Source organism: Diceros bicornis, chromosome 7, assembly GCF_020826845.1.
Source record: "Diceros bicornis minor isolate mBicDic1 chromosome 7, mDicBic1.mat.cur, whole genome shotgun sequence".
Classification (NCBI taxonomy): Eukaryota; Metazoa; Chordata; class Mammalia; order Perissodactyla; family Rhinocerotidae; genus Diceros; species Diceros bicornis.
Window position 1 is genome coordinate 6,081,919 of NC_080746.1, and position 26,279 is coordinate 6,108,197.

The 26,279-nt window shown below is 42.0% G+C and overlaps 1 protein-coding gene across 2 annotated transcripts in view; it reads left to right on the forward strand.

Moving 5' to 3' along the window:
* The first annotated feature begins 775 nt into the window (after positions 1 to 775).
* The window catches only part of PRDM10 (PR/SET domain 10), a 96,627-nt gene continuing 71,123 nt past the window's right edge, over positions 776 to 26,279 (forward strand). Inside the window, exon 1 of one of the 2 annotated variants that reach the window (XM_058544811.1) lies at positions 776 to 1,074. The gene's annotated coding sequence lies outside the window, so the exon portion shown is untranslated. The remainder of the gene's footprint in view (positions 1,075 to 26,279) is intronic. The other variant, XM_058544810.1, reaches the window with a different exon arrangement.

The window sequence follows — 26,279 nt, forward strand, 5'->3', positions numbered from 1 at the left end:
CTGGTGGGTTGGCTGCCCTTTGAGAACCCAATTTTAAGAGATGTGGAAGCCTGAGATTAAGAAATGAGTGAGTTAAGTCACTGGTTAACCAGTGTTGAATAATACTTCATGTTTCTGAAAAACATTTCCTTTTTCAGAATGGTAAAACCGAAAGGAGCGATGCTCTCCCTTCTTCCCTGGGGTGAGGCACTCCAGGCTTTGGCAGGGACTGAGCACAGACACAGTCCGCCGGGTCAGAGGTGGGGGGAAGCGCCATCAGCCCCAGAAGGAGCGCTCAGGCCTTGGCGTACCCCTCGAGAGGGTTGAACCCGAGGCTCAGGGGGCCCCGGTGACCCGCAAGGCCTGCGGGGCGTTGGGGCTCCGCGCGTAGCATCCGTCAGCTAGCGCTCCGCAGACAGGCAGGCCCGCTCCAGGTGAAGGCGGGGCGCGGCAGCAGCACGCCTACGGGCCGGCCGGCCGCTCGTCCCGCACAGCCCCTGGCGCGGCTTCTCAGCACTCGGGGCCTCTCGGGCGTCTGCGGGGCTGGCTCGGAACTCACCACCCTCCCCACCTGGGGCACCAGGGTGCACGTTTCCCCACCTCAGCGGCCGCGGATCGTCGGAGCGGGCTTGACCCTGAATCCGAAGAGTCGGCTTTCCTGATTGGCTTAGAGTACAAACGCAGGCGAGCGCCTCCTGAGACCCGCTCTTTGATTGGGTTTTAAATGAACTACAGAGCACGAAATAAAGAGGCCTTCCGTCATTGGGCCATTGCATGAATCTCCTTTTGGCTTCTCTGCCGACTGAATAAGCGTCTCAGGATCTTCGTCATGACTCTTAAATCTGGGCCTGTCAGTTCGCCCCAGCCTTACTCGTCTCTAAGCAGGGCATGGGGTTTACAGAGTTCAACCAATCATATAACGCCGAGATCAGGTTGCCAGGCAGATTATGCTAACGATACCCCGCCTTTTATGCTGCTCCCACTCTGCGGCGGGAAGAACCACCTGGAGGTGGCGGGGGGGTTTGATTTCCATCACCCCTAGGGAGAGAGGACCGGGGACCCGCTGATCTTCCAGCTCCCCTCACCCAACGTCGTGTAAGTACCTAAAGGCTTAAGGGAACCGGATAAGTCAGCGTCCAGAGTACCCCATCGACTGGGAGGGAGTTTCGTCTTTGCTTAGTCCCACCCAAAATGGCGCCAAGCTCTTTCCGCGTCTCAGAGCCCGGCCGGGGCCAACCGACCGCGGACCCGGGTGGGGGGGGAATTGATGGTGGTGGTGGGGGGGAGAAATCCCGGCGGCACCGCCCGATGGTACAGTCCAGCCGGGGCTGGGACAAGGCACCTCACTCGGGGTGGGGGTCAAACCATCTGCACCTTCCAAGGGGAAAGGGGCAAAACCCCCTAAAGAAGCCCCTCCTGGTGCTGCGTTCCGCGACGGCCTCGGCGCCTCTTCGCCCCTGCCTTCCCCGCGCGCGGCCTCCCGCTGCGCCCCCCGAGCGGCCCGCACGCTCCGCCGGCCGCGCGCACCTCTCCTCCCCTGCCCGCGTTGGTTGGGCCTGGACGGCAGTTGGGCGCCCTGCGCGTTCCTGCCGCGGCGGTTGGGCCGGCGCTCGCGGCGCCGCGGGCCGTCTCCGCCGGCCGGGAGCGGGGGGCGGCGCGGGGTTGGCGGCGGGGCCGGGGCCCGCGCGGTGGAGGGCTCCGTCGGATGGGGCGCCCGCTTTGTCTTGGGAGGCCGCGCCACCCAACGCACATGCCATTGATTGCTGGTCCCCCCCCCGCCCGTGCCTTATTTACAAGTTGGCGTCGCCGGGACCCGGAGGCCCCGCTGGGACCCGCAGGCCCCGCTTGGAGGGGCGTGGGCCTGGCACGTTTGGGTCGGTCTCCGTCAGCTGTGTCCGGCGAGCGCAGGGCGGAGGCCGGGGTCAGCCTGCCCTCCGTGTGGAGTGCACGGGCGTGAGCCGCAGGCCTGTGGGAGCGGGTGGGTGGCGTATCCATCCAGCCGATCGTCAGCTTTCATTAAGCATTTTTCAGTCTGTAGCCAAGTATTGGGTGTTCTATTAAGTAAAATCAACGCAGCGCTGTTGAATTTTGTGTGCGTGCGTGTTTAGCCTTGCTTGGCGGATTTGGCGGATTTCAGTCAGTTTTCAATCAATGTTTGTGCAAGCTTAAGCACCAGGAGGGCTGGTTTTGCGGCTGTCAGCACGGATTAAATGTGTGATGAGTCCCGCCCAGCTCAGCCCTCTGTTTAATTCTGCGCCTTCACCTGTTCCAATCTTGCCTGGCTCATCACCCCCAGACGTTCTTTAAACTCAGCAGTACTGAGCCTTCATTAAAAACAACAAAACCACTCGTGACTGTTTTGTGGCCTCTTTTCTGACCCATTCTTTTGTTATCCCTCCACCTTTTGCTGTAAGCTCTTTGAAGGCAGGAAGATATACTGTATGCTTTTGGTACTCTCCTACGCACTCGACCCCCAGCACCACGGTGGCTTCTATGATGAACCATACTTGTAGGTTACTGTAGATTGAGAAAATAAAATTAAAGAAAAAAAATATTGAGGCAAAGCCGTGTTTAAAGCAGTGTTGATTCAATCTAGTGTATTTAGAAAGTAACTTCTAAGTTTACTTTTTTAATAAATTGAGGGGAAATTGACATAAAATGAGCCATTTTAAAGTCAACACTTTAGTAGTAGATTTACATTTTAAAATTTCGGACCAAGACATTTTTCCCACTTGTGACACCTCTTCATTTACTCTTTGAGATCCACTCTCGGCTTTGCTCTATTTGTTTTGCAAGACTGCTGTTTTTCTAAATAGGCCATTTTTTAGGTTTTTAATGTTTTGTAGCATGCTCCACCACATGTTAATGTGTGCATCGTATGTTGTACATGTGAATGTAATTGAGTACGTATTACAGATAAGGTGAAGTCCACAGCTTCAAGGGCCCTGAATGCTTTTTACTTAGAGATTACGGTAGTGTAAAGGATAGCCTTTTAATCCGATATAATCCTAAAGTGATTGGTACCGCCTCCATTTCCACTTGTCTGAATTTATTTTTTCTTCTAGTTTTAAAAATAATAAGTGATCATTGTAGAAACATAGAAAATATAGAAACAGTATAAAAAGTAAAAATTACCTAAAGTACAAATACCAGAGATAACCCCTGCTGATGTTGTGGTGTGCTTCAAATCTTTCTTGTGTGTGTATAAAACATTTTTACAAACTTGGCATCCTGATTTGTAGTTTTCGTTTGCGTATCTAGTTTTTTTTTTTTTGTGAGGAAGATCAGCCCTGTGCTAACACCTGCCAATCCTCCTCTTTTTTTTTTTTTTTTTTTTGCTGAGGAAGACTGGCCCTGGGCTAACATCTGTGCCCATCTTTCTCCACTTTATATGGGACACCACCACAGCATGGCTTTAAAAAAAATGTAGATAGGGGGCCGGCCCGGTGGCATAGTGGTTAAGTTGGGGCTCTCTACTTTGGCGCCCCGGGGTTCAGGTTCTCAAGTTTGGGCCCCGGGTGGGGACATACGCACCATTTGTCAAGCCATGCTGTGGCGGCGTCCCATATAAAGTAGAGGAAGATGGGCATGGATGTTAGCCCAGGGCTGGTCTTCCTCAGCAAAAAGAGGAGGATTGGCAACAGATGTTAGCTCAGGCTAATCTTCCTCACCAAAAAAAAAAAAAAAAATAGGTATGTAATGACTTCACTGATAATTTGCTACTTTTGGTAGTTTTCTCCATTGCTAGAAGGAGGCATCATGAAATCCTCTGAACTAACAGAATTATATTTGATTCATTTTACTTTTTAAAAGCATAACCTAATGGGATATTTCTGAATAACAAGCAGAATTGATCAAAGAGTTGAGTAGTATTGAGCCATAATTTTGGTTTCCTTAATAATTTTACATTTTAGGCACTGGTAAACACATGGCAACTGCATAATTTTGTTTGGTAAAAATGATAAACTATTAAACATCCTGTCATTGCAATGTTTGAATTGTTTAGTCAGAGTTTGTTTTAAAATTGAATGCAGATGTACTTTGACCTATTCCCACTAAAATACATAGTCTTCCCCCACGCCACAACCATCGTGAAGAGAGTAGTAGACACACCTTGTCCAGCAATTTATATGTTTTTCACAAGCAGAATTTATTGATTACTTTTTAAATTTATCATAGGTACTTAGTATTAACAAATGAGAATTTGTTCTGGTGTCTAGAAAGAGCCAGTAGATAAGAAAAAGAAAACGTTTGCTACGAAGGTTGCAGAATGGTCCCGCTCGAATTCTCCTGGGCTGTTGGGTAGGGGCAGGAAGGTGAGAGCCGAGCTTTATCTGACTTTGTTATTTTGGTCATTCTCTGTTGAAGCCTTCCTCTTCCTCTTCTGCCATTACACTGTTTACATGATTTAGTTGAATCACTGCTAAAGGGTATCTGGCCTCTGTCCTTTTTTAATTCTTAATGTTGTAACCCTAGTTCAAGCCTTATGTGGAACATTCTGAACTGGTGCCTTTCCAGTTTATTTCCTACAGCTCCTTCTGTGACACTGAAACTTCACTATTAGTACTGAAACATTATTTCCATTCCCTTTCCAAAATCCTTTAGTGGCTTCCTATTTCCCATAACTGTGTAGATCTAAACTTTGAAATAGTTTAGAGGTTTGAGGGATGAGGAAATGGAGAGGGATGAGAGAGGTTGTAGATAATTCTAAGTCACAATTATACAAGACTAATTAAAATGTGGTGAAAACAATCATTATAAAATCAATACTGTGCAATACTTTAAAAACCTCAAACATATGGATTGCTAAAAGGTTACTATCTGCTAAAATAGTCTATTATTGTTTGTTATTCATTTCTTAGTTAAACTCATTTATTTCAAGAATATTAGAGCTAAATGGTCTAGAATTTATTCTGTAGAATATTGGAGCTAAATGCTCCCTTTCTTTACCCATGTTTTTCACTTTCATGGTCTGACTCTCCAGTTGCAATCTGTAGCCTCTTTCCTGCTGTGATCTTTAGAAGAGCTGTCCCTTGCATCTCTGCTGTCCAGTATGGTAGCCAGTAGACATGTGGCTGTGGAGCACGTGAAACATGGCTAGTGCTGTAAGGGTGAAATACATGCCAAATTTTGAGATTTAGTATGAAAAAAATAAAATATTTCAATTTCTAAAATATTGATTACATTGAAATGATAATATGTTGCATATACTAGGTTAAATAAAATATATTGTTACAATTAATTTCACCTGTTTCTACTTTTAAAAAATGTGGCTACTAGAAGATTTAAAATTATGTGTATGGCTTGCACGATGTTTCTATTGACTAGTGCAGCTTTAGACTTAGTTGATAGGGATGAGGTGTTCCCAAGTAGCAAGTAATCGTATAATGTTTTTACAGTTTGTAAAAAACTTTTTGTTTTTACAGTTTCAACTAATAGATACTAATAGATACTGCTAATATGTAAATGTCTCATTTTTGTAGTGCTTATGATAGCTCTCACAGAAGTCTTATTATTCTTTGGAAGAATATCTTATTTTTAGTGAGGAAGATTGGCCCTAAGCTAACATCTGTTACCAATCTTCCTCTTTTTGCTTGAGGAAGATTGTTGCCGAGCTAACATCTGTGCCAGTCTTCCTCTGTTTTGTATATGGAACACCGCCACAGTATGGCTTGATGAGCAGTGTGTAGGTCCGCACCTGGGATCCAAACCCATGATCCCTAGGCTGCTGAAGTGGAGTGCACGAACTTAACCACTGTGCCACTGGGCCAAGCCCTGGATGAATATCTTAATCTTAAGACCACTTCCAGGTGATTGAGTTAACTGTTATTGAATTAATATATTCAATTAATCATTTGAACTTAAAATAATAAAATGACATCTGTTGAGTACATAATCCATTAAAACAAAAGTTGAACTAAGCATAATAAGCTGAATTTTCCCAAACTGGGTCTGCTACTTCCTCATTGATTTTTATAATGTACCATTTTTCAAAGATTTAAGAAATATTTATGGGAGAAACTTGAAATTGAGAAAATCTCACAATTTTTTTCTCCTGTGGTTCAAGAAAAGGCCATGATATTTTGATTCTAAGTGTGGAACACTTTGGACCAGCTCATGGGACAGCTGTCCTTTTAAAAACAGTTAAAGAAGAGCCAGTCCTGATGGCCTAGCGGTTAAAGTTCAGTTCTTCCCTGGCCAGGCCCGGTTCCTGGGCGTGGAACCACACCACTTGTCTGTCGGTAACTATGCTGTGGCAGTGGCTCACAGAGAAGAACCAGAAGAACTTACAGCTATACACAACTATGTACTGGGGCTTGGGGGTGGGGGGAAAGGAGGAAGATTGGCAATAGATATTAGCTTAGGGCAGATCTTCCCCTGCAAAAACAAAAAGCAAAAAAACAACAGTTATAGAATCAAGGCCTACAGATAAAATCATATTCTTTTTACACATATATTTGAAAACATTGACAGTTTTGCCCTAACTTACGTTTGTAGATATATTTCCTTTTACTACCCTGTATGGAGGTTTGATATGGTGCAGCATTTAACAGCATGGGCTCTGGGTGCAAAGGAATCTTGATTCATAGCTCAGCTTGATTGACTGGCTGTGATCTTGGTGGTTAGTTCATTTCCATAAGCTTTAGTTTCTTTATCAAATCATTTAACTAGTTTCTTAATTGTTAATGGGGCTAATAATAGTACCAATTTCACAGACTTGGTATGAGAATGCTTGTTATTACTTACTACAATAGTATAAATGACTCAGTAACAAAGAGCAGTAATCAGTGGCTCAGTAGCTGTTTACCGATTTTGGACCCTCTGCTTCAATCAAATTGGTCTTCCCACTGTCCCTATAATAATCTGGGATTTTCCTTGCTGTTTTCACTCCTTCATTTCTCAAATGGAATGTTTGTTCCTCTCTGCCCACTCCTCCCTCTTCCCCTAGTTCTGCCCACCAAAATCCCATCCATCCTTCTAGAGCAGTGGTCGGTAAACTTTTTTTGTAAAGAACCAGATGGTAAATATTTGCGGCTTTGTGGGTCATATGGTCCCTGTTGCAACTACTCTTCCCTGTAGTGTGAGACCATGGCTGTGTTACAGTGAGACTTTGTCTATGGACTCCGAAATTTGAAATATAGTGGTCCCCCTTTATCCGTGGGGTATACGTTCCAAGACTCCTGGTGGATGCCTGGAACCGCAGGTAAAGCTGAACCCTGTATAAACTATGTTTTTTCCTATACATACATACATATGATAAAGATTAATTTATAGATTAGGCACAGTAAAAGATTAACAACAATAACTAATAATAAAATAGAACAATTATAACAATATATTGTAATAAAAGTTACCATAGATCCTAGCCACCTCAGCATGTGATTTTTTTTTCTTTCCTTAAGTTGAGAACTTCAACCTTTTCACTTAAAGGAAGCGCTTTATGGCTTCTCTTTGGCATATCCGAATTGCCAGCATCACTACTCTTGTGCTTTGGGCACATTTATTAAGTAAAATTGGGGTTACTTGAACACCAGCACTGTGTTACTGGGCGGGTAGAGTGTACAGCGTGGATTCGAGGGACAAAGGGATGATTCACGTCCCAGGCGGGTGGAGCAGGACAGTGCAAGATTTCCTCACAAAGCTACTCAGAATGGCATGTAATTTGAAACTTATGAATTGTTCATTTCTGGAATTTTCCACTTAATATTTTCAGTCTATGGTTGACTGCAGGTAACTGAAACCTTGGAAAGCCAAACTGCGGATAAGGGGGGACTACTGTAATATAATTTTCACGTGTCGGGAAATATTCTTCTTTTGAGTCTCTTCAACCATTTGAAAATCTAAAAACCATTCTTAGCTCAGAGGCCCCACAAACACAGGTGCTGGGCCGCCCTGGGCTATGGTCTGCCAAGCCCTGTGGCACACTAGAGCAAGCGGAGAGCGCGCTCTCCTGGAGGCCCTGTCGACCATCTTACCTGCAAGCCATCCCTTTTGTCTCTGAATGTCCTACAGGATTTTTGTGCTGCTTTGTAATAATAGTAACATTTATTGAGTGCTAAGTTGTATCGTGTAGCAATCATTTGTGCTTATTTCTTGCTTCCTAAACATAAATTCCTAGAAGCTGTGGATCTTTTTCAGCCCCCTCATATAGAATGCAGTATAAGAATGCCTTTTACTTACTGGATTCTAAAATGTTTGGAAGAATAAAGAAGTGAATACAATTAACTTAAGACATTCAAAATGATTCTGAAGTTTTCCTCCCTTTTCTTCAAAATTCTTATTTTGTATGCAAATCTTACCATTTTCTTAGCATTGCTTAAAGATTTTGAAGCCAATCTATTGGGGGTTATTTTCAGTCTTGCCATAAACTGTGATTACAGGCAACTGTATAATATTGTCCTTCTGATAGCAGAATAGCTACAACTCCTTTGACTAATTATTGCTTTGTGTTTACTAACTTTTTAAGTGTCCTTTCTAAGGCACCTCTTTACATTTAATCCTTAATGTGTGACACTGACAGGACAGTGTTGTAACTACTTTACAAATGAGAAAAAGGAGACAGAAGTTCGGTGAATTATATAAGAGTGGTGGGAGCTAAGGGTAGGAGCAAGGTGTCTGGATTCTCAATCCCAGCCAATGATGTGTATTTTAATAAGATTTTGGTCTCTTACTCATCATGTGTTTGTTTTCTCTTTTATTCTTTTTGTTTTGAGGTTGATGAATTGAAATTATTCTGGATTTTAAGTACTTCATAATTTGATAAATATAAGGACCTACAACCAATAGATGTTTAGGACACTTATTTATATGACATGCAAGTTTTCTCAAGTATGTTAAACCTTTTGAAGTGAGATGTAACTACAAAACAATAATTCTAGAATTAAAACTAAATTATGTAGCAGTAATTGTGCTTTGATGAACTTTGTTTCTTTTAAAAATTTTAAGAAAGTTTTTATTCCTATTTATGTATACTTATTACAAACTAGCTGTTGCATCAAAAAATATATCTTTTTATACATCATTTTAAAAATCATATCTTTTTTCAGATTCATGGTTTTTCAACTGTTATAAACTGTAGGAGATATATTTTGTCTAACAAAATAAGAGTAAGATCTTTACAGAAAGAATTCTAAGACTTTATTGAATGACTTTAAATAAAATCTAAATAAATGGAGAGACACTGGTTCAAGGATTGTAAGAGTCAGTATTATAAGGTGTCAATTCTTTTGAAACTGACATAGATTTAATGTAATCCCAGCAAATTTAAAAAAATTAGACAAACTGATACTAAAATTTTTGCCGAGTCTCAAGAAAAGGCAAGACATTCTTGCAAAAGAAGTTGGAAAAACTTCTCTACTAGAGATCAAGAAGAGCTATGATAATTAAGACAGTGTGATATTGGCACCAGGATAGACAATACATCAGTAGAATCCCATGTGGAAACAGTCTCACCTGGCTGGTAGGAGTAGAACTTGGCGTGATGACTTTGGGCCATAGTTGGCGTTACCTAGGAAGCCAAAGACACGCAGACTCTAAAGCCCAACAGCCCACCATTCGAGAAATGCACACGCGCGAGAGAACCAAAACAAAGAGAAAATTTGGAGTAGTTAATGTTCCTGATATAAATCGATTCACTTAATATTTGAGGGCTGCTGTCTTCTGTTCTGTACGCACAGGTGGCTTTTTTTTGGCATAACGGTGAATAAATGTTGTTTATATTTTCCCTCTGCTGAATATTTTAATAAAACCTTCCATCCAATCTGTTTTTCAGTTCCTAAAACAATGCCGGGCACAGAATAGGCATTTAAAAAATATTTTTGTGTTTTTAAAATTACTATTTGAGTTTTTATAATGGGTACCCTTCACTATAGCTTTGTAGTTACCTCAACTCTCTGGCTGTTGACTAATTTGCTCAATGAAATCTGTTTGTGGGTTTGGTAAATTATAACCTCCCTGATTCCTTGGAGATCAAGCCTCGCCTAGTGATTGCATCATCTGGTGGGAGAACAAGGTGACAGCAGCAGGTCCAAGTCATGTCTGGGTTCTGGCATCTTTGCCCAGGAGGAAAGCTGTGCAGCAGAGAAGGGAAAAGATGTCTAAGCTCTGTACTAAAAGGGATCTGGGTTCAAATCCCTCTTATCAGCGCTGTGACCTTGGACAAGCAATAATTTTTGGTTGTCGTGAGGATTAAGTGAGATGGAGTGTTCAAAGGACATCTCACAATGCCTGCCATGTGATAGGTGCTCAGTAAATGGCAATAGCTATAATTATTACTATTCCCCTCGTTGTTTACTTAAGTAACATTGAATTCCCACAGTATGCATTTTCAACCAGATGAACTATGATTATGCTAATTTTTAAAATAAAGAGATGCATCTGTTAAGGGATTCTAATTTTGTGGTCTCATTTAACTCCTCCACTGGATTTGCAAATGAATCCAACATGTAATAGGCTACATCTGAATGAAATGGTCCAGCTAAGTGTTTACAAATAGTAGATGTGGCTGAGATTGCTAAACAGGAATGTGATGCCACTATTTTGTTTCTCCTTATGGAAGAAAATGCTAATCATGTTCAAAAATTGTTTAGAAATTCCATCAATTTTAAGTTGACATATACATATTTTCTAGTGAAATACATCAGTTGAGAGAACCCTTGCCTACAGTTGAGACATTTATTCCCAAATCAATTGTTTAATAATGAAAATATTAAAATGTCTTTTAATTGGAAATAAGACTTTTCTGGATAAGATACCTTCATGATCTAATACTTAGCCTGTGGTGATCATAATTTAAATAGTTGTTAACATTTATAATACACTCTATACCATTGTGCTATACGTGTAACAAACATCCCACTCTGTCTTAACACTGAGCCTGGGAGTTCGGTGAGATAAGTGGTATTATTCCAGTGGTTAAGATAAAGAACTTCTGCTTGCCTTCACATCCAGTCTTTTCCCACTACTCTGTACTGAGAACTGAGAACACACTTTAGGAAACGTCCTGGCTTGTAGAAGACAACTCTGAATACTAGAGAGTGGATGCTGGTCTTCTACTATAGTTTTATTAAGATGGAGGAGGTTGAAGTTTGGAGGAGGTTGAATTTAGATTACAAGTCTTAATTATTTGCCAGTAAGATGGAGTTTTTATGAAGGCAGTAACTGCCTCACTATGTCATCTCTTTGGGCTCACCATCTTAATAATCAAATGCTTATTTATTTTTTTTGTGAGGAAGATCAGCCCTGAGCTAACATCTGCCAATCCTCCTCTTTTTGCTGAGGAAGACTGGCCCTGGGCTAACATCCGTGCCCATCTTCCTCCACTTTATATGGGACGCCGCCACAGCATGGCTTGCCAAGCGTCCATGTGCGCCTGGGGTTCCAAACCGGCGAACCCCGGCCCGCTGCAGCGGAGCACACGCACTTAACCGCTTGCGCCACTGGGCCGGCCTCTCAAATGCTTATTTTTGACCATTCTGTGTTTCATATTTGACTTTGCAAACAAAGGACTGAGGTTGAGGAATGAGAATTTGAAAATGAACAGAAGGTGAGGGCCGCATTCACCCATTCACAGGGGGCATGAATTGGATATAAAGGGAGTTACTTCAAACCAGTATCAATTTGCATCTTAGTTCTGGGTCAGTGCCATGGTTCAGTCTATTTGAACAAGAGGCTGTGTATGTTTCAGGAGTTGATGTAGAGTGAACAGAGAGTTACACTGTTTTCTCTGGTATTATATACAGTGTTAAATTATGAAAATTGTGGTCTAGAATAATTTCCTGTAAGCAATTTCAATATTAAATTATTTTTTTTCCAGTTAAAACATTTTAAAGCATTTGAACTTATTGAGGAAACGGCTTAGTACTTAAGATTATGCATCTTTACGTTATCCAGTATTTTATCCTAACAATTTGGATTTGCGATTGTCGAGTCATAGTTACTACCCAGAACCATCTGTAAGAAAGGCTTTCAGGGTCCCAGAAGACACACCTGCAAGTCTCCTATTTAGTTACTGCAATTGCTAATTCAACAAAGGAGCTTGAGATATGTGGGCCAGATAGCTGTGTGTGTACAGGTGTGCCAGGGCCACAGATTGGACTTGTACCCCTGCCAGTGGTCTTTCAAGTGAATGCTGCTGTTCAAAAGGGGAGCTGGAGGGATTATGCTTGGAGCTATGTAAATCCATTATCCATAGTCGGAAAACGTGGATGCTGCGTATTATTTGATGAGTCATTTGTATCAATCTTTCAGTCTTCAAATGTTCCTCATAAACCCATATTTACATACAAAGCTTATTTCAAATATTCCTGATAAGTGTATGGAACAGATTTGCTTGTTATTGTCTGGTGAAGGGAAGCTGAAAAATCGAGCACCCGTGAGAGTAATCTGGTTGGCAAGGAAGACCACCTAAATTAACAACCACCCAGCCTTTTCAGAATTCTAAGACATAAATACCACAGACGTATTAGGGAAGCTGGTAAGTTGCATATTTTGAAGAAAGGTGTAAGGATCTTGTAAGTTTTTGTTTAGTAATAAAAAAAAGTCTTTTTTATTAAGGTGATGACTTTGAGCACTGAAAGTTTGTGTATGAATATCTATTAATATCACTAAGTTGGAGTAAGAATTCAGAGGTCTAATCTTTGCCCAGTGCTTGCTAAAGGCAGTTCTTGGCCTCATTATAATCAGTCCCTCATTACTTCTAGAATGGTTTTCCAAAAGTGTTAATACCATGATAAAAGATTTTGCTTTCCTTGTGCAAGAGTTAGCCAGATTTAGCTGACATCAGAATCACCTGGGAGGTTTATAAACAGAGATTCCTGCTCTTCCCCTCTACCTCTGCAGTTGATTGAATCAGAATTTCAGGGGTGAGACTCTGGAATTTGTCTTTTCATCTAGGTCCCTAGGTGATTCTGATAAACCAGTTCATGAACTTTGGCAATTGTATTTCTTCAACTTGAAGTCTTTTATAGACCTATCCTAGCTACTGTTTGAGGCTTTCTCTCTCACAGTTATAGTCCCTGAGCATGTCTTCAATTTCTCTTGCTTCTGGAACATTCTCAAGCTGTTTTCATCAGAAGTGCCTTTATATTTACTCTAGTAGCAAACGTTATTTTCTTTCTGTCCCTGTCTGTCTTTCTCTCTATATATAAAGGTTCTTGATGTTTATTGCCAAATTGCTTCCTAGAAGGTTCGCATCAATTTAAATGCCCATCTTTTCTTTCTGTTTTAAAAACAGCTTTATTGAGATATAATTCACATACCATACAATTCACTTATTTAAAATGTACAATTCAGTGGCTTTAGTATACTCACAGTTATGTAACTGTTGCCACAGTTTTGGACTATTTTCAGAACCCCAGAAGAAACTCCACACATCTTGGCCATCACCCCTTAATTCCCCATTTCATCCCAATCCCTAGGCAACCACTTATCTACTTTCTATTTCTATTGATTTGCCTATTCTGCATATTTCATATAAAATGGAATCATTTAGTATGTGGTCCTTTGTGACTAGCTTCTTTCACTCAGCAGAGCAAAGTTTTCCAGGTTCTTTCTTGTTGTAGCATGTATCAGTATTTCATCTCTCTCTTTTTTTGTCGAATAATATTCCATTCTATGGATATACTACATTTTATCTGTCCATTCATCAGTTGATGGGCATGTGGCTTGTTTCTACTATAGCCGTTTGAATAATGCTGCTGTGAACACTCATGTATACGTTTTTATGTGGGCGTATGTTTCTGTTTCCCTTGGATTTATTATACTGGGGTGAGAAATCACAGGGTCATCTGGTAACTCTGTGTTTAGCCTTTAGAGGAATTGCCACACTGTTTTCCACAGTGTCTGCACCGTTTTACATTCTTACCAGCATGTATGAGGGTTCCAGTTTTTCTACGTCCTCACCAACACTTGCTATTTTCCATTGCTATATCAGAATTTTGAAAGAAATTGAGATTAAAATATACTACAAAATGAGCATAATAGAAACCAGAATGTCGTTAACAGAGGCAGTTTTGTAGAGTTTGTTGACATGGCATGAAAGATGTTGTGTTTGAAGCTCTCTGAACAGTAAAAGATATAGACTAATATTTTGCTGAAATTGAGGCTACAAAAGCTATGTTCAACTATTATTCTGAAGCTACAATAGACTGTACATTTTCTTAGCTGGACAAACCTTTATGATTAGTGGAGAGTTTACAATCTGTATGATTTGAATTTCGAGTATATTTTGCTTACGCAATAGCAGGTAGACAAGCTGAGGTGCTCATTCCTTTTAACCCTAGGAATGAACATAAAGATAGGGTGTATTAAAATTATATTAATAACCACAACAGCGAACATTTTCAAGTGTTTCCTATGTGCCAGGTATGTTGTTTTATTTCATAATTTCACCCTGTTATTTCATAGTTCTACCTTACGGCGTAGAACTATTGTTATTGTTGTGCCCATTTTGTAGATGAGGGAATTAAGACCTGAGAAGTAAATTAACTTGCCCCTGCTCATGTAGTCAGTGGATAGTGGCTGGAGTCTGAATCCAGGCCGTCTGACTCTGGAGCCCTGTTGCCTCATATCCAGATTCACACAGCAGCCTAGATGTGAGAGAGGAGGAAGTTTGATCAGTAGTAGACTGCCAGAAGGTCATGTTCAAGTACCAGGTGTTACGTAAGGATTTACCATGGGCACGTTATCCGAGGGAATACTGTTTACGTGTGATTTCCAACGGATTTCATGGTCAGCCCTGAACCTCTGCCCAGCCTATTAGCTAAAGCAGGTTGGCGGCCCTGGAGGAGGAGTGAGAAGATGTATGTTCCAGTCCAAGAACTGCCCTGCCACTGACTTGGGTGTGCCAACTTGAGCCTGCTTTTTAACCACCGTGAGCTCCTCTGTGTATGATCGAGATTAATATCTGAACTAATCTTATGGTGTCATAGGCATGGCACAAGGCCGTGAATATGAAAACTTCAGAAATTATACAGTCATACATCAAGATATACACCTTGGGTTATAATAATTGGACTTCTCACAGAATTTCTTTTAATACCGTATTTGGCTTACAGTGTGTTCTTTGCATTTACGAGGACTGATTTTGATTTTGATTTTGTGTGACTTGGGAGCAGCTGAGTTTCATGTACCTTTGCAGTTGTATAGTTGGTGTGAGTTCAAGTTCCCTTAGAATATTGTGATTTGCTGGTTTATAGTACTAAATAATGTGTACAATTTGCTTTTATCCCCCTTTGTGTCTTTTTTCTTTCTGGCTCATTAAAGTTCAGTTATAAACATTGATATCATATATATACCTACTTTCTTAACTGTGGAAGCAGTTGTGCACCATCATTCTTAATGGTAATACATTTTTTATTAGAATTCATCCTAAGAGGGTTTTTATTAAGTAACGAATTCCCTCTTAAGGCAGGAGAAGACTGTACCGTTCATTGATTCAAGAGGTGGTTGTTGATGGCCTGCGGTGTCTGGCCCGTTCTAGGTGCCGAGGGGGAGGGCGCTTTCATGCAGCTGCGTTCCAGGAATGGGGGACAGACAGTGGCCAAATATATACATTACTTAATTGATGATACATGCTTTGCAGAGTATTAAAGGAGAGTAATGTGAGGGAGAGTGAACAGGAGAGGCCTACTGAGGAGGTAGCGCTGACCCTGATATCTGAATAAGGAGGAGGTAGGCATTCAAAAATGGTGGTGACAAGCATCCAAGCAGAGCTCCTGGAAAAGCCCTAAAGGCTTGAATGAGCCCCGGGAGAGGATGAAGCTAGGAAGAAGGAGAGCTGGGAGGGAGCCTGGCAGTGCCACCTTCAGAGGTCAGGCCACGAAATGAGGTTGTGAAGGAGTTGCCAGAGAGGTGGAAGGAAACCAGGGAAGTTTCCTGCCCCGTGTCAGGAGACCAAGAGAGGAGTTCTGAGGAGGGGTGGATGTTGCGGAGAGGTCAGGTAAGGTGAGCACCTCAGAGTGAGCTTTGGATTTGGCAGCAGGCATTTTATTTTATTTTTCTATTTTTTTTGTGAGGAGATCAGCCCTATGCTAACATCTGCCATTCCTCCTCTGTTTTTTTTCTTTTGCTGAGGAAGACTGGCCCTGGGCTAACATCCATGCCCATCTTCCTCCACTTTATATGAGACGCTGCCACAGCACGGCTTGCCAAGCAGTGCATCTGTGCGCGCCCGGGATCCGAACTGGTGAACCCTGGGCTGCCGCAGCGGAGCACGCGCGCTTAACCGCTTGCGCCACCGGGCCAGCCCCAGCAGCAGGCATTTTAAAATGTGTGGTCTCAGAGGATTGGTGGGGATCGAAGCCCAGTTGAGGTGGGCCGAGGTGGGAATGTGAGGTGAGGGAGTGGGGTGGACTGTAGACAGCTCTTCAGAGTTTGTATTGTGTGTGAGAACAAGCAGACAGTGTGGTAGGTGAGCAGGAAAGTGGGTTCCAAGGGAAAATTTTGTTTGATGTAAACATTTTATTGAAATATAACATGTTTAGAAAAGTACACACTTTTAAATTTTAATAAATAAAAATAATAAATAAAGCTCCTATTTTTATTTTAGTAAAGATAGGAGATACTATGCATATTTACAGATGTGAATGTTCCAGTAGGCAGGGAGAAAGAGATGCTCAGGGGACTCATGGGTGAAGCCCTGGAGGGTACGAGAAGGACCAGAGCAGCCAAGTGGAGAGGCGGGTCTCTGGTAGGACTGGGGACATTTCCTCCACTGTAATGTATCTAGAAGGAATATTTAATTGAATACATTTAATTTCAAAGTTAGGAGAATTACATTTTAATAACAATATAATATTTTTAGATACTGCTTGTATTTAAAGCTTTCTCATTGCTTTTGTGCTCCTTGATAAAGAAAGGACGTATTCAGTGATTCTGGTTGGGTCTTGATTACACTTTGTCATATCAGATATGCCATATGACAGTGCTTTTCTTACTAGAGTCTACCCATTGCTGGTGTCCACAAGTTCTGAAAGGTTTGACAAACACCTTTCATAAGTCATAAGGTTAAAAGGGATATGTTTTCCACAGTCTTACACCTTTGGGATTGCCCTCAGTTTCCTACCAAGGCAGCCAGGTCTCAAGGGATCAGATCTTGGAGAGAGGGGGTGATTTTGAAATGAGCCCAGCTTTCTGCACCTGGTTTTCCTCTTGGAGCGTTTTCTGATTCTTGGGGTGGATCTGGAGGCTGGGAAGCTAGTCAGAAGGGGGCTGCTGAGAGGCAGAGAAGCCTGGAGAGGTAAAAAGTTAGAGTTGAAGGGCCGCAAAGGTGGTCACAACGCAAGGGGCCAACATCCCGGAGGCAAGGGAGGTACAGAGAAGTGAGCCTGACATCAGGCACTGGTTTTCCCCTCGAGGTATTCATTGACTAAATGTGCTGGTCAGGAGACCAACAAGTCGAGCAAAACGCAGCTGAACAGAAGAGTAGGGATTTTGGTAGTCTCACGTTGCCAAGAAGAGCAAAACTGGAATTCAGGGCCCAGCAAGGAAGAGGCCCCCTAGGAAACACCTCAAAATCTCCTTGCAACCTGTGGAAGGTCAAACCTAGGAGAAGACCCCATCTTATGGTCTTACAGAGACTGCAAACCAGCCTGGTGTCAGCTCAGTGGGACTGAGGTGCCCTGCCCTTCTGCAGCTTGCCAGAGGAGAGGTGGATTGTGGGGGAAGATGGCGGTTACCTTGGGCAGAGGGCGCCATGAGGCTTTTAGACGCTGGTGGTGTTCTGTTCCTTGATCCATATGCATTTACTTTGTGAACATCCTTTAAGTCAGACGCTAGTGGTTTGTGCAGTTTTCTGTAGGCCTGTGGTACACTCTGCTGCTTTGAGGTTTCCACCTGAAATCTTGTGAGAGTAGAATAGAGGACTCCTGATAGATTTCTCTTTGAAATTGCCTTCATGTTTTACCAGCCAACCAGCTATTCTTTGTCAAAAGGAAAAGGCGAACATCAAGGTTTATCATTTTTTAGAACTCATACTGAGTGCTGGTTCCTTTTAACTCTCAAGGTTTTTAATGTAGAATTGTCAGGCCAAGACCCCCACAAGTCTCTTAGCCTAGGTTTTTCTTTTCTTTTCTTAGTGTGAATGGTGCGAGTTCTTTTGAATGACTTGATGGGGTTCTAATGCATTGCTAACAAACTATCAAATGGGTTGGGAGGATCGATCTTTGTTTTTTGGTACATGAAAAGTTCTTATCTGAACTAGGAAAAAAACCCTCCACATTCCTTGGTTTGACGTGAAGAAAGATTTGCTTGCGTGCCTCTTTTGAGGCATGAATAAAGGAGTGCCACCATCCTGACTGGAAGAAAGAACCTTCTTTCAAAGAAGAAAACGCCTGGTTGATAGTCTCTGAAGCCCTTTTTGTGCACTAGAAGTGTAGGGGGAGTCATTGCCTGGTGTGAAGATTTCTACATGGGAAGTGGAAGGGCAAAGGCACACACACACACGGAGAGGAAAAGAAGGCCAAGGTCGTTGTTTCAGGCCTGCTGTATACACTTCATTCCTTCCTTGTTTTTGTCATCGTGTGTTTTCTAATCTGTTTTTCTAAAAAATTTAGTTCAATTCTCTTCTGGTTACACAGTATTGTCCTTGATGATGGCTATAAACAAGTTAGGAAAATTTCTTTAGGGTATAATCTACAATAGTTTTTAGATTTAAGATACCTCAGTCTCATAATATTAAAAGTGAGGCTTATTCTGAAGTTTATCTGCCATTGCCTGCTGACTTATCCAGTTTCTGAAGGCTTTTTGAGTTTCTTTTCCAATGGCATAAAATTTTATGGGGAGGAGTTTTTCTGCAATCTTGAACATTTCATCGTTTGCTTCATTGTTAACATTTGTAACAAGTGTTATGTGTAAGTGGCGTCAGTGAGGACCGCTTTATTATCACTTTCTCATTCTTTATCTTTACCTTTAGACCTCTCTGTTTATATAGAAATATTCCAAATCCATAACAGCTTAATTAATAACACTTTTTATTTGTGACCTAGTCAAAGGCTTATTGTTATCGTATTTTTAATTTGCTGAAAGCCTGGTTTCCCTCCTCATTTACTTTCCCAGAAACTTTTCATTCCTTAGGCATATTTCCCATTGGAATTAAAAAAATATTTGAGTCCTATTACTCCGCCCTAACTTATGGGTTTCCAGTAGCTCCTTAGCTGGGTCGGAGGGGTGCGATAAGATGGGATGGAGCTCTGACACACAGGGACATCCGCAGGCCAGACCCACGGCTGCGGGCAGGTCGTCCGTGCTCCCTGCAGGCACTGGCGAGCACAGCAGAGCGGCGCCCTCTCACCGTGTCTGAGGGCGCTTGGGAAACCTCGCGAGGCCAGGTTAGAGTGTGGTGGTTATGTTGAGCTACTCATTTCCATTGTTTCTCAATGTTAATAATTTGTCATGAATTTTTAAAATTGTGAAACTTTATATGGTGGATTATTTGGGCTTCCCCTTCTTAGCAAGAATGGAGAATTTGTGCTGAAATTTGTGTAACTTTGTTATTGTTCATTGCTACTTCCGCTGCCAGTTCCTGTTCACTATTTAGAACTAAATCCAGTATTTTTTCTCTTCTTTGAGTTCTAAAACTATTTGTCCCAGAAATCAGTTAAATGTGAAATCTCTACTTGCCGATCCAAATGAGTGAACATAAAAAAGGTCTTTATTTTCCTTTTCCTTGGTCTAATTTTACAGCCCTCACATATACTGTAACCCCTCAGTCAGCTGGTGGTTATCAGCTGTTCACAGCAGAGCACTTGGTTATTATTCTGTACTATTAAGTTTTCTGAATTGTGAGGATATGAGTTTTAAACAACTTCATTGGTTGTTGTGGACATGAAACTGATTAAATGAATTGTAAGTTAATGTTAAGTGCTTACACCAGTGTCTGGCTCGTGGCAGGCACACCCTACTGTTAGCATGTCCTGCGCCCCACGATTGGCTCTGTGCACGCGGTTTCCACTTGCCTGTGTCCGGGGGCTCAGGGCCAGAACCAGAGGATGGTGCTTGATGGCCGGTTCTCGGTTGATCAGTGGGAGAGGGAGTTTCCCAAACCTTGCATTAAAAGTATGGAGTGAAACCCGAGACGCATCAGGTCAGGAGTCAGAGAGCCAAGAAATAAATCCAGAACCAGAGGCTGAGAGTTTGTGAGTTAGGAACCTGGGAGGTGGGGAAAAAGGAGCAATTAAAATAGGTCCACAGGGCAGCCTCTGCTGCCTGGGCCTTTAACTGGAAGGTGAGCTGGACAAGGGCCCTCCTTTGTACCCTTCCATCTCCTCTCTCCCCACCCCCCCAAAAAAGTCTTAGAGGTGCCTTATGTAGGTGAGGTATTTGTACCTAAGATGTTGGAAGAATGAGACTGAGGTTTGACAAGAGATTGGCAATAATAGCAATCACGGCTATTTATTGTTCGCCTGCCGTGTGCCAGACGATTTGGTAGGTGCTTTATATGGTAGCTACCCTGCTACAAGAAAAGAACAGCTGATTGGCTCTCAGGAGTTCCTGATGGGGGTATGTTGGAGATCAGCTCCTTTGATCTGAGCTGGGAGTGATGGCAGTGAGGACAGGAAGAGCGCAAGTTCCATTTGGCTGGGCGGAGGAAGGACCAGGAGGTCAGGGTGCATCTTGAATGTGAGGCGTAGGGGCCCCGTGTGGCCACGGGGTTTATTCATGATTGCCGTGGGAAGGGGACCAGTGGAATCCCATTTCCACCATGGTGGAGTGGGTTCGAGATTACTACCGGGGTCATCTATAGCATGTTTTTAATTTTTTTTCTTGTGATAAAATATCCATAAAATAAAATTTGCTGTTTAACCATTTTTAAGTATACAATTCAGTGGTATTGTCTATTCACAATGTTGTACAACCATCACCACCATTCATTTTCGGAAAGTTTTAACACCCCAGACACTCTGTACTCATTAAACAGTAACTCCCCCCAAGCCCCTGGTAACCTCTGTTTACTTTCTGTCTCTATGAATTTGACTAGTCTAGGGACCTCATATGAGTGATATCGTACAATATTTGTCCTTTTGTGACTGGCTTATTTCACTTAGCATAGTGTTTTCAAGGTTCATGCATGTCATAGCAGGTATCAGAATTTCCTTCCTTTCCGAGGCTGAGTGACATTTCATTGTATGTATATACCACATTGTGTTTATCCATTCATCTGTTGATGGCATCTGTGGCATGTTTAAGAGCAGTTTTCTGGGCACTTTATCAGGGTCCCATTTGTTCTCGAAAGGTCGCTGTACTTATGAGGTCAGAGAATGGTAGGAGCCTAACAGGTGTCCTACCATGTTACAGCTCCCAACCCCGACTGTTAACTGTTCAGTTGACCTCAAGAAATCTTTCTGATGGAGATAATCCGTTAGATTGTTCCACTTTCTCTTCTAATTGTTACTCAGCTCAGAACAATCGGCTTCATTTTTTCTCTTTAATTTTTCTCTCGCTTCACCCTCCTCACTCTCCCACCTGTTTTGCTTGTTCAGTTCTTTCTTTCTTAGACTGTTCCCCATCCCCCACTCTGTTTATTCCTCTTGTCCTCCTGCCTCATTTCCTCCCAGTCTTATTGCTCTCTTCTAGAATACTCTATCTCCTTCTGTTTCTTCATTGCTTTCCTCTCTTTTCGTCTTCTCTTCCCCTTTGCATCTCCCCTAGTTAGTTTCTTCTCTCTCTACTATTTTCAGTTTGGACTCAGAATTGACCCTAATCCTTATTTCTTTCATTTAGTGTATAAAGCGCTTACCATAGTCTAGATTCTGTTCTAAGCAGTTTGCAAATATTAACTTATTTAATCCTTTTTACAACTTTATGAAGTGGATCCTATTCCTGTTTACGTATTATAGATAATACTGAGTCACAGAGAGGTTAGGTAATTTGTACAAGGTCAACCGTTGGTGAGGGGTGTGGCTGCAGCATGCTGGCCCGACCCACTTCACTGCACTGAGTATAAGAATGCTGGTGGCCCAGCTCAAGGGCAGAGGGGTATTGTAGTTCAAGGTCAAATTAAACATAAAAAGTGATTGTCCCACCAAGCTCTAAAATGTTCAGCAGTGCTATATCCAGAAGTCTCATATCTTCACAAGAGTATTTGTCTACCTTTTATCTTATACTATTTAAACCTGTATTTTCTTCAAGTATCACATTTAAAAAAATCATTTAATCTTAAATATAGAGCTGAAAAGTACTTTGCTAAACTCATTTTATAAAGAGGTGACTGATTTGCCTTAATACATTTAGTTTTGTTTTCTGGCTTTGTTTAATCACAGACATTGTAACAAATAGTTCCTTAAATTTTTATTTTATTTCAACTAAATTTATTTTACTTCAATTAAATTATTAGTAAATAAAGTTTATTATTATTCTGAGAATCAAAATATAGTGTGTAACATAACTTTAAAGGAAATATACAAAGTGTCATTTATCAATTTAAAATCATCATTCGGAATTTAATCCATGTCTAAGTTGCCCTTGTCTTGTCCCATCCTTACTGGGAAGGTTCTAGCTTGATGCCTCTTACCTCTTTGGTTTCCTCAGACCAGTTATACAGGTCCTCATTCACTACTTAATTGCTTAACTTCAATCGTCGTTTTTGGTTCACAGACCTGGAACATTTGCATAGCACTGTTAATATACATTTCTTGATCTTTGTCAGTTTTGTTTTTTTTTTGTGTGAGGAAGATTGGCCCTGGGCTAACCTCTGTGCCCATCTTCCTCCACTTTATACGGGACTCCGCCACAGCATGGCTTGACAAGCAGTGCATCAGTGGCGCCCAGGATCCGAACCCTAGAACCCTGGGCCACCGAAGCAGAGAGCGCACACTTAACTGCTACGCCACCAGGCCAGCCCCAATATTTGTCACTTTTTATCTCTGCAGGCTGCCTAATTTAGATCTTCATATGACTCTGATTTTCCCCTTCATTACTCTGCATCAAACTTTTCTTTGATGCATAGTTTTTATTCCGAAGTTTTATAACCTCATAAGATTTAGCTCTAAAATTTTCAAAGTGAGTATTTGGTAATGAGCTAATTTGTATCTAGAACTTTTGTCTTAGGCAAGGAGAAAGAAAGTCTCTAAAAGACAGCAAAAAAACCAGGGCCGGTCTGGTGACATAGTGGTTAAGTTCACGAGGTCCATTTTGGTGGCCCGGGGTTTGCTGGTTCAGATCCTGGGTGCAGACCTAGTTGCTGCTCATCAAGCCATGCTGAGGCGTCTTTCCATAAAGAAGAGCTACAACTCTACACTATGATACACAATTTGGTGCTGGGGCTTTGGGGAAAAGAAAAAAGAGGAAGATTGGCAACAGATGTTCGCGCAGGGCCAATCTTCCTCAAAAAAAAAAAAAAAAAAACCCAAAACTAAACCACCTCTTCCTTGACTGCTTGTCCCATCTTAAAAAAAAAAGTAAAAAAACATTTTCTTCCTACGGAGGGCATTTTTATTTTTTAACTTTTTAAAAATCCTTGTTCCTTGCTGAGTGATCACCCTTCAAAGGCCTTACACAAGTTTTATATCCAGCTCACCTGATATAAAATCTCATTAGCTCTTAAGTAGAGGTTACTCATTTTTTTTTATTCTGACTGCCTACCTTTACTTTGCTAGATTATTGTGATGGTTGGTGATGCTGTTTTCCTTGATTTGGGCTACAGATTGCAAGATTGCTTCTCTAACTGGGAAGTCAAGGACAATAAGCATAAAGAAATAAAGTGAAGATAAACAGCTTTAGGCCATGTGAGGAATCTCAGGTTAAAGACTCATCTAAATCCTTTCCATGTCCATCGATGGCGGCAGTGTGGTGTAGGGAGTGAGGATGCTGGAAGTCTCCGGCTCTGATTTTTGTGCTGTCTCTCATTTGCTGTGTGATTTGAAGTGATTCGTTTAATCTCTCTCGTTCTTGAGGTTTGTCATCTATAAAACAGAAGTTGCTCTAGATGAGTGGTTCTCAAACTATCCTCCCCCAAACGCTAGTGTTCTAGAGCTAGACCAACGTGTTCTTTCACTTAAATAAAAATGAAAGAATTTTCTTAATGAGATTTTAATCCCACTAAATTTCATTAACCTGCCAATCATCTTAGCCAGCACTAGGAGGTGAGAAATGAACAAGCAGCAAAAAAAGTTGGTGGACAGTTTGGGAATACCTAGTCTTGCTTAATTTATAGCTTAAAAGAATGCTAAGATGAGGTTGGATGTGATTTTTTATAGCTCATGTAATGGAATTATTTATACTGGAATGATAATCCAGGTCAAGTGCTCTTTGGGTATGGGAGGAGAAGCAGTGAAGGATAGTGGCTGAACACCCAGGCTCAGCAGCCCGATTGCCCAAGCTCAGAGGGCAGCTCTGCCATTACTTGCTCCGTTACCCTGGGCAAGTCGCTTAACCTCTCTCTTTCTCAGTCCCTCCCCTGTAAAGTGGAGGTGATAATCTACCTACGTCATCCGTTATTGTGAGGATTAAAGGAATCATTACATGTAAAGTACTTAGAACATGCCTGGCAGACAATAAGTGCTGTACAAATGTTAGCTATTATTATTTTGTGGTGTAAAGAAATATATTAATATTTCATGGTGCTCAGCAAAGAACACTGTGACTTCAGGGGTCCTATCTTCTGAACATATTTGAGACCATGGGCCTGGGATTTCTCTTCTAGTTCTGAAATTCTGTTATTCTGTCATAGAACTGGATTCCCCCTAGTCTTTCTTTCCACCTTTTTATAGCTCAGTGCCTTAATGAACATGTTTTTTTCTCTATACATAGAGTGAAATCACTTTTTTCATTTGCCAAGAGGAATTAATCTTAAATATGATTTCAGAAGGGTTTCCTTTCTGTTTCTTGACGTGGAGGTGTTTTTGTATTATGTACATTAGTTACAATTGTTATCTGTTATTAAACACCTAATATACTTTGGGTCATTAGCCTTATGGATGAAGAAACTGAAGCTCAGAGAGAGTAAACAAATTGTCGAGAGCTGTAAGTGGCAGATCCTGGATTTTAAGCCAGGCTGTCTGATCTCAAAGCCTGCTCTAATATAAGGATGGCAAACCAAGTTCCTGTTTGGTGGCCGTAGTATTTCTGGTAACTGGTTTAAAGCAAGGTCCAGCAGTGCTCCTTTAAATGGAGACTAATTTCTATGTAAGTATTCCTGAGGATGCTCTTTTTATGCTTAAATCAGCAAAAGTCACCATGTAGCTGTACATGTTTAGTCAAAGAAACGTGCAAGATTAAACAAACAAACAAAAAATAAGCAATTGCTTGTACATTAGGCCAGAGGGCCTCTGGGCCCAGCCATACCCTGTTTACCCTGGAGGAACCTTCCTGTACTTGCACACTTCTGCCCTACCCCTGAGGGGAGGCAGCTAGCCAGTCTCCTCGCCTTGGTATCTGCTCCCCACCCAGCCTTCTTGTGCTGCTGTGAGGTTTCCTCACTGCCAGCAGCTCTGGACTGGCTGCTGTGTTTCTCATTGCAGTGATGATGGGTGCAAGCATGGGCAGTGGGAGCTCAGGGAAGTGTCAGGGAAAGAGCAACAGAAGAATTCTGCCTCCTCTTCGCCCCCCGTGGTGCCTAGTCCCCTCCTGTTCTGCCTCCTGAGTCTATCCACAGCTTCCTCCCCAGATTGGAATTCAGCCTCCTCCATTCCCATGGTTTTTTTTTTTGTGTGAGGAAGATCAGCCCTGAGCTGACATCCATGCTAATCCTCCTCTTTTTGCTGAGAAAGACCAGCTCTGAGCTAACATCTATTGCCAATCCTCCTCCTTTTTTTTTCCCCAAAGCCCCAGTAGATAGTTGTATGTCATAGTTGCACATCCTTCTAGTTGCCATATGTGGGACGCGGCCTCAGCATGGCCGGAGAAGCGGGGCGTCTGTGCGCGCCGGGGATCCGAACCCGGGCCACCAGTAGCAGAGCGCGCGCGCTTAACCGCTAAGCCACGGGGCCGGCTCCATTTCCCATGGTTTTTATGTTCATTTTGCAGGTCCATCAGTCTTCCTCTAACTTCTTTCTATGGCATCTCTAGTGTTGGATTTCAGGGAAGGAGCCAGTGGTTTATGCTGGTTAGTCAGTTTGTAATGAGCTAGAAAAGTTTATTTGTAAGTACACTGTCCGGAATGTGGTACACTTCTTTCCATATAGATAGTGATGTATCTGGCATATAGGGGGCCACACCAGTACAGAAACCCCTGTTTTAATAATATACTAATAATCCTGTGGTACTTAATCACTATGTATAACAGCATTTTAAAGTGAAATTGTATTTGTAGTTCTACCTGTTATCCCAGGTACACATCTACCTTTGAAGGCGGATCTGGGCCT